Source organism: Microcaecilia unicolor, chromosome 2 (genome assembly GCF_901765095.1).
Source record: "Microcaecilia unicolor chromosome 2, aMicUni1.1, whole genome shotgun sequence".
Taxonomy (NCBI): domain Eukaryota; kingdom Metazoa; phylum Chordata; class Amphibia; order Gymnophiona; family Siphonopidae; genus Microcaecilia; species Microcaecilia unicolor.
In genome coordinates this window covers 460,857,587-460,872,457 of record NC_044032.1, presented here as the reverse complement: position 1 = coordinate 460,872,457, position 14,871 = coordinate 460,857,587, and positions in this window count along the sequence as shown.

The window sequence follows — 14,871 nt, the reverse complement described above, 5'->3', positions numbered from 1 at the left end:
AAGCGAATTCCAAATTTTAACAGACTGAAAACAGAATGAACTTTCTAAAAATCGTTTTAGGCTTAGTCCTGAAACTGATGGGAAACAGAGAAGACCTCAATTCATTGTGCAGTTCGCTCAACCTACTGGAGGAATCACTAAAGCACTAATAACATTTTTAGAAGACCTGGCCAGATAGTATTTTATAAACTAAACAAAATATTTTAAAAAATGATTCAAGCCTTCACAGGCAACCAGTAAAGTTGGATTAATAAAAGGGATGAGTGATCAAATGTTTTAATTTAAAAAATTAATTGAACTGCAGTATTCTGCAGCAACTGAAGTATTTTCCAGGTTATTTTTGTGAGATTCTTACAAACAGAGAGTTGTAGTAGACCATCTGGCCAAAATTAGCAATTGTACCACTAAAGCAAAATGATTCCTGTAAAATGGGAGTGAATCCATCTAAGCTGCAAAGAAAATTTTTTTTTAAACTTAGATAAAATTATTAACTTGAGATTCCATAGAAATGGCAGAGTCTAATATCATTCCCAGGACTCAAGAGCAGTGGTTCCCAAACTTTCTCAGTTCATGGTGCCCTTTGAAACCTTTCAGGCTTATTTTCAAAAGAGAAGGACACCCATCTTTCGACACAAATCGGAAGATGGACGTCCTTCTCACAGTCACCCAAATTGGTGTAATCGAAAGCCAATTTTGGGCGTCCCCAACTGCTTTCTGTCGCGGGGACGACCAAAGTTCCCGGGGGCGTGTTGGAGGCATAGCGAAGGCGGGACTTGGGCGTGCCTAACACATGGGCGTCCTCAACCCATAATGGAAAAAAAAAGGGCGTCCCTGACGAGCATTTGGATGACTTTACCTGGTCGTATTTTTCTTATGACCAAGGCAAAAAAAGGTGCCCGAACTGACCAGATGACTACCGGAGGGAATTGGGGATCACCTCCCCTTACTCCCCCAGTGGTCACTAACCCCCTCTCACCCTCAAAAAAGAACTTTAAAAATATTTTGTGCCAGCCTCAGATGTCATACTCAGGTCTATGATAGCAGTATGCAGGTCCCTGGAGCAGTTTTAGTGGGTACTGCCGTGCACTTCAGACAGGTGGACCCAGGCCCATCCCCCCCTACCTGTTACACTTGTAGTGGCAAATGTGAGCCCTCCAAAACCCACCACAAACCCACTGTACCCACATCTAGGTGCCCCCCTTCACCCATAAGGGCATTGATAGTGGTGCATAGTTGTGGGTAGTTGGTTTTGGAGGGGTTTTGGGGGGGGGCTCAGCACATAAGGTAAGGGAGCTAGGTACCTGGGGGCTTTTTCTGAAGTCCACTGCAGTGCCCCCTAGGGTGCCCGGTTGGTGTCCTGGCATGTCAGGGGAGCACTGCACTACGAATGCTGGCTCCTTCCATGACAAAAGGGCTTGCATTTGGTCATTTCTGAAATGGGCATCCTTAGTTTCCATTATCATCGAAAATCAGAAACGACCAAGTCTAAGGACAACCATCTGTAGGGATGACCTAAATGTCAAGATTTGGGCGACCCCGACCATATTATCGAAACAAAAGATGGACGCCCATCTTGTTTCCCCGCCCCTTCGCCGGGACGTCCTGCGAGGACATCCTCAGGAAACCTTGGGCGCCCCTTTCGATTATGCCCCTCCACGTGTCCAAGTAATTTTTCACAGCACACCCCCCCCCCCCCCCCCCCAGCCACACATTTAATTTCCCCTTCCCCTCTGAGCTACACAATTCCTCTCAGGATCTCAGGTCTCCCTTCCCTCTGCCAGACATTTCCTCTCAGGTCACTCTCCCTCCCCCCCCCCCCCCCCAGCCACACATTTTCTCGCAGGTCTCCTCCCCCCAAAAAACAGCATGAAGTCCTACCTTGTCTGGGGACAGAGCATCTCACTTCCCTTTGTCTCCACTGACAGCAAAGCCTTCTCCTCTGTGTCAGGCCTTTATCCTGTGCTGAGCCCTCAGCTCCTGGAACACCTTGCTCCACCCCTTCTCAAGCCCTCCCCAGGTGGGGAACCACAGCTGCTCCATTTGAGGCCTTCCCTTCAGTGCTCCTCACCCTTCAGCAGCAGCAGCAGCAGCAGCAGGGCCTGCAATTCACTGCCCCAAGAAATGTCAGCTCTCACAATGTGGCTGCTTCCCCTGCTAGAGGCTGCATTCCGAGAGCGGGCAGGAAATGGCAGTGATATGCGCAGGCCGTTAATGTGTGTCTCCCTCCGTGGCACCTCTATGGAATAGTATTTAGAACTTTATGTAAATCAGAACTAAACCAAAGTATTTTGGTCTTATCTGTATTTAGCTTTAGAAGCTCCACTACCTTCAAAAATTTATATAGTACAGCCTGAACCAGTATCAGTTTTGTTTAAAGCTCTAACTCCCTCTGACCATGGTACTAATTTCCTGTTGAAAAAACTATGGGCCCAATATTCAGACTACAGGAGTTAGCTGGACTGAGTCTCGTGGTCAGCGCTGAGCCCAGATAGTCAATGCTGGGCTGTTTCTGGTGAATGGCATTGAAAATCCAAGTGTATTTTGGCCAGTTTAAATTTAGCCAGCCATGCCAATATTCAGTTCTGCCCAGTTAGGTTTAAAATGGCTAAAGATATACCTGCTATTCTGGCGGTCAAATTTAGCTGCTAAACTTAGCCAGTGATACACTGAATATCAGCGGATAGCTGATTATATAGCGCAATATAACCAGTTATCCTTTAGACACTAACCAGCAATATTCAGCAGGAGATAGCCAGCTATCTAACGCTGAATACTGCCAGATAGTCAACTAAGGGGTCCTTTTACAAACAGAAATGTGGGGAAATTGAATGGGACTTGATATACCATCTTTCTGTGGTTTTACAACTACATTCAAAGCGGTTTACAAATTATATTCAGGTACTTATTTTGTACCTGGGGCAATGGAGGGTTAAGTGGCTTGCCCAGAGCCAAAAGGAGCTGCAGTGGGAATTGAACCTAGTTTCGCAGGATCAAAGTCCACTGCACTAACCACTAGGCTACTCCTCCAGTCCAGGTGTGCTAGTGTTTTTAGTGTGTACTAAAAATAAGCATATGTTAAATGTTGGTTGCCTCTATATTTCTATGGGCTTTGCTAGCATTTAGCATGTGCTAATGATTAATGTGCCCTAAAACCGCTAGTGTGCCTTTGTAAATGGGACTTGATATACTGCCTTTCTGTGGTTTTTTTGCAACTACATTCAAATTGGTTTACATATATACAGGTACTTATTTTTGTACCTGGGGCAATAGAGGGTTAGGTGACTTGCCCACAGTCACAAGGAGCTGCAGTGGGAATTGAGCTCAGTTCCTCAGGATCAAAGTCTGCTTCACTAACCACTAGGTTACTCCTCCACTCCAGACCCCCTAAGTGCTGTTTTAAATATCGGTTTTAAATATCAGGCAGTATAGGACTTCTGAGGAACAAAGAGCATATTGAAGAAGTTGCCTTTCATACAGATAAATGCATAATGCGCAATAATTTACAAGCCGATATGGCAGGAAGTCTTTTTCTTCGGTGGTGGTGCTCTGAACCAACGTTGGGCCCATTAGGAGTCTAAGTTAAGAACATAAGAGTAGCCATACTGGGTCAGACTAATGGTCCATCTAGCCCAGTATCTAGTTTTTCAAACAGTGGCCGAGCCAGGTCTCAAGTACCTGCAGAAACCCAAATCGTGGCAACACTCCATACTACAAATCCCAGGGCAAGCAGTTATGGAAACAAAATCTCTAATGTACTTGCCTAGTGGTTAGGGTGGTGGACTTTGGTCCTGAGGAACTGCGTTCAATTCCCGGCACAGGTAGCTCCTTGTGACTCTGGGCAAGTCACTTAACCCTCCATTGCCTGCCGCATTGAGCCTGCCATGAGTGGGAAAGCGTGGGGTACATATGTAACTAAAAAAAAAATCTATCTTGAAAATGCTAATAAAAACATTATTTTGAGCTAGCCTCATTCACAACCCCCAGAGAAGAATGAGTAGTCACCATCTATAAGGGTAACACAAGGTAGACAAATTTAAAGCCCTTGTTAAACGATTGCAGAGCCTTGGTGCATGGCTCCCAACCTCAAGACAGTTGCTGCAGTAACCAGACGAGGAATGTTTGGGGGGGGGGGGCAGGGGAAGGGGGTTCAGTCTATTAAAAACTGAACATGAAACCCCACGTAGTGACAGATGGAGGCTCAAGCCATCAGGATCCTAGCTCTGGTTCCAATTGAGCTGGAAGAAAAAAAAAGAGAAGGAGGAACTAGTGGGCCAAACGACACAAAAGTGTGCATCATTGCCTTATAGCAGCATATGATTATTTTGTGCAGTGCAGGGGAGTGTTTCTACTCAGCTAAGTTGAACTGTTGCTTTAACAGCTGAGCCTGCTTCACCATGAGGCATACCAGGCAGTCACTTAGGGGTCCTTTTTCTAAGCTGCGGCGGCAGCCATTTTTGTCATGCACCAGGGCAGCTGAGGGGAGATATGATAGAGGTCTATAAAATAATGAGTGGAGTACAGCGGGTTGATGTGAAACGTCTGATACGCTTTCCAAAAATACTAGGACTAGGGGGCATGCGATGAAGCTACAATGTGGTAAATTTAAAACGAATCGGAGAAAATGTTTCTTTGTGTAATTAAACTCTGGAATTTGCCAGAGAATGTGATAAAGGTGGTTAGCTTAGCGGAGTTTAAAAAAGGTTTGGACGGCTTCCTAAAGAAAAAGTCCATAGACCATTATTAAATGGACTTGGGGAAAATCCACTATTTCTGGGATAAGCAGCATAAAATGTTTTGTACTTTTTCGGGATCTTGCCAGGTATAGAAATGCTAAGTAGTAGTAGTAGTAGTAGTATGTGTGACCTGGATTGGCCACTGTTGGAAATAGGATGCTGGGCTTGATGGGCCTTTGATCTTTCCCAGTATGGCAATACTTATGTACTTACAGCAGTGGGTGAAAATATCCAAAAATGAAATGGCCGTGTGGTAAGTTCGCATTTGCCATATGGCCATTTTGGGGGCAGCACTTACCACCACCCATTGAGATGGCAGTAAGGGCAACCACGCTAACCCAGAGGTAACCGGTCAGCATGTGACACTGCCCAATTACTACCAGGTATCCCCTACGGAAATATTTTTTCAATATTTATTTCTGCTAAGGCTGGAAATGGCGCATGCTAGGGGTGGAACTACCACTGGCACCCACGTTGGACCGGCGGTAGTTCTGGGTTGCCACATGGCAACCCTTTAGTAAAAGAGCCCCTTAGGCAGGAGCTTCTTTGGTGGGGTGGGGGAGCAATCAAAAGCTGCAGTAAAAGGAAGATGCTAAATCCTGGTAGCCACACAAACTCAAATAAACATCAATGGGTACGTTTACACTTTTATGAATTTTTATGGGATCACTTGAGAGGTAATCACAAACTCTCAGGTAGGGGGAAGGGTAAGGAGCCTCTGGTCCTACATATTAAGGGCATGCAAAGCTGAAAGTTTGCCCAGGGTACCTAATACCCTTGCACTGGGCTCTGTTTAAAAAGAAGGTGGACCTGATTCCTGCTTCCCCTTTATTGACAGAAGATTGGATATTATTGATGGTATTTGTTAAAACCTTTTTTGCTTCCTTTCTCTTTTGGGAATTGCAAAATCTCAGATTTCAAAAGGTTAAGTGGCACAATTCTTGAAAATCTCCCCAAGGGAAAGGGTTGCCATGTTATGTTTCAGGTGTGAAGGTGCATGTAGAACCTCCACTGCTGCATAATGAAGTGAGATCAAGTGCAGCTGAAAAGGTCTCTACCTCAATGGATGGCAGTAAGTTCTCCCCCTCACATGGCCACGTGGTAAAAGTAAGACAAAAACTGAACAAATATCAGGAATTACAATGTTTAAACCAAATTATACAGTAATTTCCAAATAGTAGAAAACCTTCATTTACCATGAATTAATACAATTTCTTAAAAAGAAATGTCTTAAAAGCTATCCTAAACTGAGGATGACCACATATTCTTAAGAGAAAAAACGGAAGAGAATTCCAAAACTGTGCCGCCTGATAGGAAAAAATCTTCTTTACCTTTACATGGCGAAATGAGGGAAACTTTAATAAAAATTGATTTCTAATAAATCTAGAAATAAAATCATTTTAAAAAGCAAGATAAACAGCTAAATAAGCAGGAGTAGATCCATACAATGCTTGATAGATCAAAAGCTGATACCTTAAATTGAAACCTTGCTTCTAATGATAGCCAATGCAAATGGAATAGCAAAGGAGTAATGCGATCATATTTGTCTGCTGCAAAAATAACTTTTGCCACTGCATTCTGTACTTGTTTTAATTTGGACTTCAGCAACTTTGTGCAACCAATATAAATAGAGCTGAAATAGTCCAGTTTTGAAAGTACCAAAACCTGAACCAACAATGGGGGGGGGGGGGGGGGGGGTCCCATAACACCTACGACCATCCCTCTATGTTAAATTGTACAGCACTGCGTAACCCTAGTAGCGCTTTAGAAATGTTAAGTAGTAATAGTAGTAGACTCTCCCATTTCTGCGCCCTCTATTTTGTGTTATATGTAAAATTTAGGTGTAGATCTCACGCCTCAATTTATGCATGCAAATGCCAATTAAATCTAATTACTGCCAACAGTTGCTTGTTAAAAAGCCAATTATTGGCATTAATTGGCTTGTTGTTCAATTAAATTGCGTGCACAAATTCAGCATGTGCCCACATTTGCGCACGCAGTTTTTGGTGAATTATATAGAATTAGGGGATCTATGTTCATTCTTTGTAAACTAGCACATACAGAAGCTACCTATTGTTTCTTTCTGAAAATTAGTATAGGATAGAAGCCCCCCCCCCCAACACACACACTTTACAACTATGTTGGCTGCTATTGCAATAAAAAAAATTGCCAGGGAAAAATATATGTGGTATTTTGACCAAGTGCCACCTGCATCATTTCCTGGAAAACTCTACCCCCTTACACTGAATAGAAAAGCCAGGTTGCTGCTAGAATGTAGTGGACAGCTATAGAGGAAGGAGAAAGAGGCGAAGCTAGACTAGTGAAGGAGGAGAAGGAGGAAATGGGTTTAAAACAGTAGGGATGTACATTTGTTTGAAACAATATGTCAACAACATTTCTCATTTCATGCTTTTCCCCAAAATAACAGGAACCCTCCCCCCCCCCCCCCCCCCCCCCCAAATTTTAGATTTTTTCATATACACTCTACTTTGTGGAAACAGCAAATGGGCCTACCACTGCAAGAAAGTTTCTCCTCCTGATGCAGCTCTGCGAAACAAGGGGGGGGGGGAGGCCCTTGTAGAGGTTAAGGATTTTGAGCAAGCTGCCTTCATGTTGGATTGGTTCTTTTTTGACATTTATAAAGAAGAAGATCCTTACAGCAATACGTTTTTCCAGATAAGTGATACAATGTATGGCAGAGCTCCAGCCTTAGAAACTTTTTAAATATTTTCTTCAGTTTGATTAAAATTGAGTTAAACTAGTGCTATGTCTCGAGTTTATTAAAGGTAGTAGCTTTTTCTGCAGTGGTTTTTTCTCTTTTATATAGGAGTTGTTTCCCACTGCAGTTTTTCAGTCTACCTTTGAGCCAGTGATAAGTAGCCCCATATGATTATATGCAGTGAAAGTCTATTACTTATCCTAGGGCAATTGAGGCTTATGTTATTTAATATTAAAGTACTCTATAATAGTGCTTTGTTTCTCAATTTTGAGAGCAAAGTAATATTTATAACTGAGATTTTTTCATATGTCATTAATAGTGCAGACTCCTCGAAAGGAAGCACATTTTTGGCAAAGAGAGCACACCAGAGTGTGAATTTTTTGCCAAGTGCACACATACGCAAACCAATGCACATGCAATAGTGCACTCATGCACGCAGTATCAGGAAAGAGTGCACCCTCTTCGCAAATAGTGCTCACTGTTTACAAAAAGTGTGAACTCTTTCGACAAAGTGTACAGCCTCTCAGAAGAATGCATACACTTTGTAAAAGAATGCAGAGTCTTAATGATTTTGCTGTATTGAAAATTCCCATAACAACATGGAAACAATACAAAACAAAAATTTTCAGGCTGCACACCCCTAAAAAGAAGATATAAAATGAGAAGAGGAGCAGAGACAGAGAGAAGAGGTGGAGAAGAGGGAAGAGACAGTAGGAAGGGTTAGGCAGCCACCTCATCATCCTGAACCACTGGATGCAGAAATGACATCACAAGCCATGCATGGAAATTGCTACCCCTATTTAGCATTCACAATATGCATTTCAGCTGAAAAAATAACCTTTTCAACCAAGTCTTGGAATACCATAGAGCATTCCTGGGGAAAGAGTTCAGCAAGAGTTTAAAGGCGGCAAAGGAAAAGTAGTGGAAGGAGATTGTGTAGGTCGTCACCAGTTGAAGGTGTCACAGCATAATTCAGATCACTACAAGAAAAGCTGCAGGGGACTGCAAACAACTACTCTAGCAAACACAGTCTAAAATACTAGCTTATTAATCCAAGACTAGAGAAAGGAAACCATGCTTCGTTCAAATGGATGTCAGGAAGAAAAGGCTGAAAGCTGGAGGCTGTCCTGGAATCAGAAGAGGCTGAAGGCACAGTGCAGTGGTCCAGAGCCTAGACTCTGTATGGTCTGTGTAGCTTCTTCTGCAGTTGTGCTTGCTCAGACTTCTTTTCTTGTCTCTATGGATAATTTTACTTTCCTTTCTTTTTCACTCCCTTTCTCTTACTCATGGCTTTTTCTCTCAAACCTTTATAAGTGTTGGAAATAGGAGTGGCTCCAACATCCCTTGAGGTTAGGCTTCCATTACACCTGGATCGAGCACAGCTTTCTGCACTATAAAAATGTTTTCAACATTCCGACATGTCTTCATTCTTCCATTGCTTGTGAATTTGTAGCCAGAGTACCATAAAAGACTCTGTGCTAATGAAAGAAATCATCCAATCTACTGTGGGCTTACCCTTTCATGTAACCTTCGCTTAATGACACCCCAGATGGTAATTTCTTTCCACTTAAATTTCCCATGGGAAATACTGTACCACTTCTTGCACTTCTTTACATAAACAACTCAAGATATCTACTTCGGTAAGCAGCCACAGTAAAACATTTACCATGGAAAAATAATGTAATTTGTCATGTCATAGCAGATGCAGTAAGTGAGCAACATGCTGATTGTATGATAAATACCTTATCTTATTACCCTGTCCACATAACCCTGAAGAAATGAAGACATAACAAAATTATAACTGTAAGATGAACAGAGATAGAAAAGACATTTGCAGCACAAAGCTGAATGTGAAAGTCAGACTTTCAGCAAATATAATTGATCTCAGCTCTGAAGCATTTTCTGGTACCATTTCCTGTTTCCCTTGGTGCATGTTTTATAGTTAAATACAAGATCAATGACAGGAAAACTTGAAATATTTTATGACCTGATTTTAGAAAGAAAAGTAGATATTTTCATTTGGACTGAAAGTTGGTTGAATGAAGAAGATGCTATGTTTGTCTACTCAGAAACTGTGCAAGAATACAGGTACGAAAGGAGAGAAGGGGCAATAACAATTTATAGAATCCTTCAGGTTAGGGAATGTTGTTGGGTCAACAGACTCAGAAAGTGCCCCAACAGTAGAGAAGGATTATGCATTTTCTAGTTTGACAGGCTCTACAAGTGAAATATCCACCTGTCTAACAGGTTATTTGGATGTTGTGAGCCAGCTATTCCTAACTACTGCTGTTTTAGGGGATATTTATTTAGATTTTTTTTTTGCTCACACCTTTTTCAGTAGTAGCTCAAGGTGAGTTACATTCAGGTATTCTGGATATTTCTCTGTCCCAGGAGGGCTCATAATCTTAGCTTGTACCTGAGAAAATGGAAGGTTAAGTGACTTGCCCAAGATCACAAGAAGCAGCAGTGGGATTTGAACCAGCCACCTCTGGATTGCAAGACCTGTGCTCTAACCACTAGGCCACTCCTCCACTTATGGGGAAGAATCTGATAGCTGATATGCAAAAGCCTTTTTAGATTCATGGGGGTAATTTTATAATAGGGTACCTAGGTTAGCAAGGCAGGAAGGCATAACTTTTTAGCCTATTTTCTAAAGATATTTTGGTTCCAAAAGACATTATGCCTAAATTAAAGGTGTGGACATATATATGCATATACAATATGCACGATCATGTGTATTTTGTGCATTTTATAAAATACATGTAGAAATTGTGACTCAGCCTATGCTCTGCTCAAACTCTTTCCTGAGTACTCCTACTGTACAAGAATGCACTGGCATGCATCATGCACATTGTTAGACATGGCCTAATTTTGTAAGAGTCCATTTACATGAATAAATTACATCAGCATTTTAGGTGCAAAACTGGTCATAAAATTACTCTCTATGAAGGTATAAGGATTTGAATAATTGTCTCACAATCCACACACATGAAGGTGAATTTTTGGTAAGACATGAAGAGGGAAATTACAACATTGGGGGCAGATTATGGAAATTTCCCACTGTATTTCACAAAGGTTCTGCCATGGGGAAAGCTGCATGTGGAGGGGGTGGGGGATGGAACATGCAGATGAAATTTAATATGGACAAATGCAAGGTGATGCACATTGGGAAGAATAATCCAAAACACAGTTACCTGATGCTAGGGTCCACCATAGGAGTCAACACTCAAGAAAAAGATCTAGGTATCATTTTAGACAATATGCTGAAATCAAAAGCAAACAGGATGCTTGGACTTATTAGGAAAGGGATAAAAATAAGACCAAGAATATTGTAATAGCTCTGTATCATTCCATGGTGTGGCCTCACCTTGAGCATTGTGTTCAATTCTGGTCGCCGTATCTCAAAAAAGATATAGCGGAGTTAGAAAAGGTTCAAAGAAGAGCAACCAGATTGATAAAAGGGATGTAGTTCCTCCCATATGAGGAAAGGTTAAAGAGGTTAAGACTCTTCAGCTTGGAAAAGAGATGGCTTAGGGGTGATATGATTGAGGTCTACAAAATCATGAGGGGTGTAGAACGGGTAAAAGTGAATTGATTTTTCACTTTTTCAAAAAATACAAAGACCAGAGGACACTCAATGAAATTGCATAGAAATACTTTTAAAACAATTAGGAGAAAATATTTTTTCTCTCAAAGAATAGTTAAGCTGTGGAACTCATTGCTGGAGGATGTGGAGACAGCTGTTAGCGTATCTGGGTTTAAAAAACATTTGGACAATTTCCTGGAGGAAAAGCCGATAGTCTGTTATTGACATGGACATGGGGGAAGACACTGCTTGCCCCAGAATTGGTAGCATGGAATGTTGTTACTAATTGGGTTTCTGCCGGTTTCTTGTGACCTGGATTGGCCACCGTTGGAAGCAGGACACTAGGCTAGATGGACCATTGGTCTGATCCAGTATGGCTATTCTTATGTTCCTAAAGTTATAGAGCATAAATACTTTGAATATTGGGCCCTTAGATTATAAGCCCTATGTGTACAGGAAAGTATCTACAGTACCTGAATGTAACTCAGCTTGAGCTACGAATGAAAAAGGTATTAGCTAAATCTGAAATATCTTCCTTTACATTATCTGGCAGCTGAATTCTAGCTGTAGTATCACAAGACTACCACTAGGGATTGCAAGCACCATTTTGAACCCAGAACTTGCAGGAGCAGGTATAACTGGGGATTGCTTCTGTTCCCTCAAGACAACCACAGACCCTGGTAAGAGCTGGAGGATACAGATTTTTGAGGGGAGGGGGAGCTATCATGAGGAAAATTGGATGACTGAGAAGGTTTGTTGGGATAACTTATATTCTGGGAAGTACTGGGAGGGAGCACTGGATGTTGAAGTGGTGATCAGCGGGCTAGATGTGGCCTTTTTACACCTGCTTCTTCATGCAAGCACTTATGCTTATTTTGGGGCAGGTGAAAGTGCTGACATCTAGAATTTTTAATATCAATGTGTATTCCCTTTGTAAAATGGGGAAAACACATCAATATTTTAGACCCACCCATACCATTCCTTCTCCATGCCCTTACCTGCCCCCTTAAAATCTAGATGTGTAGGCAGTCTACATGTTTAGAAGTTACTATTTACATGTGGGGATGTTCCTAAAATAAGGGCTTGAGTGAACTCCACTGACCTAGACAGATTGTTTTATAGGGACAAGCTGTCATTTCAATAACATAGGATATGTGGTTGACATTTTCTATGTTATTGCATGTTATTACCAAACAAAAAGAAGCAGAAAAATCATGACTTCTTGTGATTTGTCAATTGCCGAGAACGTAGGTGCCGCCTCTGTGGGTGCTTGAGTGCCCCTGATATTGAGAAAACCCTTTGACTGTGCCCAGGGAAGGATAACTTCTATTGGGTTTAGCATCCCCCAATCATTCTGAAAAGTTGGCTTCTATGACTGAGAACAGTGTGAACACTCCTCCAGATTCTATATAGCGCTCCTAGAGATCTGTGCCAAAATCAGCATGGATTCTATAACAACAGGTACATGGAGGAGTAGGCTAATGGTTAGTGAAGCGGGCTTTGAGCCTGGCAACGGGGGTTCAATTCTCACTATAGCTCCTTGTGACTTTGGCCAAGCCACTTAACCCTCCATTGCCCCAGGTACAAAAACTTAGATTGTGAGGCCTCTAGGGACAGAAAAAGTACCTGCATACAGTATAATGTGTACATCTAGTAATGCAACAGAAATGATTAGTAGTTGTAACTTAATTGGCTTACTAAGCTCATGAGCTCTGATAAAAGCACTTAACAAGCAATAATGTTATATCAGATCTACAGTTACTAGTAGTAGTATTAAAGTCTTGCTCTGTTCAAAAATTAGTTTCTTTAAAGACTCGTATGCTTAAACACTGCTTAAACACTGAATCATTACTGTATGTTATAATGTTCTATTACGTATTGTGTTGACATTGTAAGTAGTATACTATACCATACTTTGTATTGTTTTTGAATATTTTTACTTTTGTAATTGCCTATTGCTCATGTTTGATCTATTCTTACTGTACACCACCTTGAGTGAATTCCTTCAAAAAGGCGGTAAATAAATCCTAATAAATAAATACAAAATAATAGGAACAGATTCAAATTTAGGCACACAACTTGCTAAGCGTATTCTGTAACAAAGTACTTCTAACACTGGAATGGAAATGGGCGTTCTGAAATTTATGCATTTAGTTATATACAATATACAATCTTCATTCCATATGACCTTCACGGTGCCTGACACACGCCTACCTCATTTGACCACAATACAACCTTGTATTTGTTATCAACCGACTGGCGAACGCCTTTATGGTACTATGTAAGCCACTTTGATCCTGCAAATAGGTGGGAAAATGTGGGGTACAAATGTAACAAATAAATAAAAATAAATAAATAAATAGAGTATGGCCCAGTGCACATAAATCTATATGCTGGGATTTACACCATGTTTTCATTGGTATAAATGGATGCGTGTAGATTTAGGCGCTGAGATATCAACTAAGCATATTCTATAATCAGGCACAAATTATAGAATACTCTTAGTAGGCAGTGATTTCAGCACTGATATTTTAGGCACCATATAATAGAATCTCTTCCACTATTGTGGAAAGAGGATGCACTATTTCAGACAGCATGTGCACTCTTTCCTCATAATAGAACTACCACGCAGGTGTGAGCCATTGCACAAGCACAAACAGTGTACACGTGTGTGCCGTTTCCAAAAACTACACACTATTATCAAGAAACTGACAAAAGTGTCAGAAAAACCCAACAGCACGAAACAAACATTTTCTGGCTGCCCATCCCTATTGTTTTATAATCCGTTTTAAAATTAAAAGACTGACTAGGGAAGCAAGAAAACTATGAAAAGAATGTTTTTCATTTGTTCTAATAGAAACAGTTTATGGTAGTGAGGACCAGATTGTTCTAACTTGTCTGAACAGATAGTTTGTAATTAGTACTGTGATTCTGTCTGTGGGAATATATTGTATAGTTCAGTGCACCATAGTTGTCCTGAGCAGTGGCTACTATTGCATTGTAATAAAAACCATACACAGACCAACAGTGATAAATGAATGCTTTACAGTTATGCTAATCTCCTAGTTAAGCAGTTAAAAATTAGCTTATATGGAACCTACCTACAATGTTCCTACTGGAGCTGTAAAAATGATTTGGCAAAGATAAATTGGGCTTAGAGCCATTAAAATGGTTTGAATTCACATGCTATATGGCAGTTAAAATCTATCTTGAGACCTACTGTTCTGTAATCTGTCTATAGCACTGGCCTACCAGAACTAGAAGCTGGAGATTCCCTTCTTTATATGCAAAAGAGACAAGCAAATACGGGATGGGGGATTCTCTCTAAAGCAGTAAATTCCATCCCTGGATACTGGCATTCCTGGAAAGGTGATGTCAAGAAAATGGTGTAATGAGGTGATTTTCAACTCTCTCTTGAGGCACACTTGGAGGGGCATAATCGAAAGTGGGTGCCCATCTCTGTGGGTGGCCATGTGAAGGGGCGGGACAAACCGTATTTTCAAAAAAAAGATGGGCGCCCATCTTTTTTTCGAAAATACGGGTTATGCGGGGCAAATGCCTAGGATTTGGGCGTTTTTGAGCTGGGCGCTATCGGTTTTCAGCGATAATGGAAACCGAAGGCGCCCTGCTCAAAACGAACAAATCCAAGGCATTGGGTCGTGGGAGGGGCTAGGATTCGTAATGAACTGGTCCCCCTCACATGCCAGGACACCAACCGGGCACCCTAGGGGGCACTTTTACAAATTTAAAAAACACATTGAAATAGCTGCCAGGTGCATAGCACCCTTCCCTTGTGTGCTGAGCCCTCCAAATCCCCCCAAAACCCACTGCCC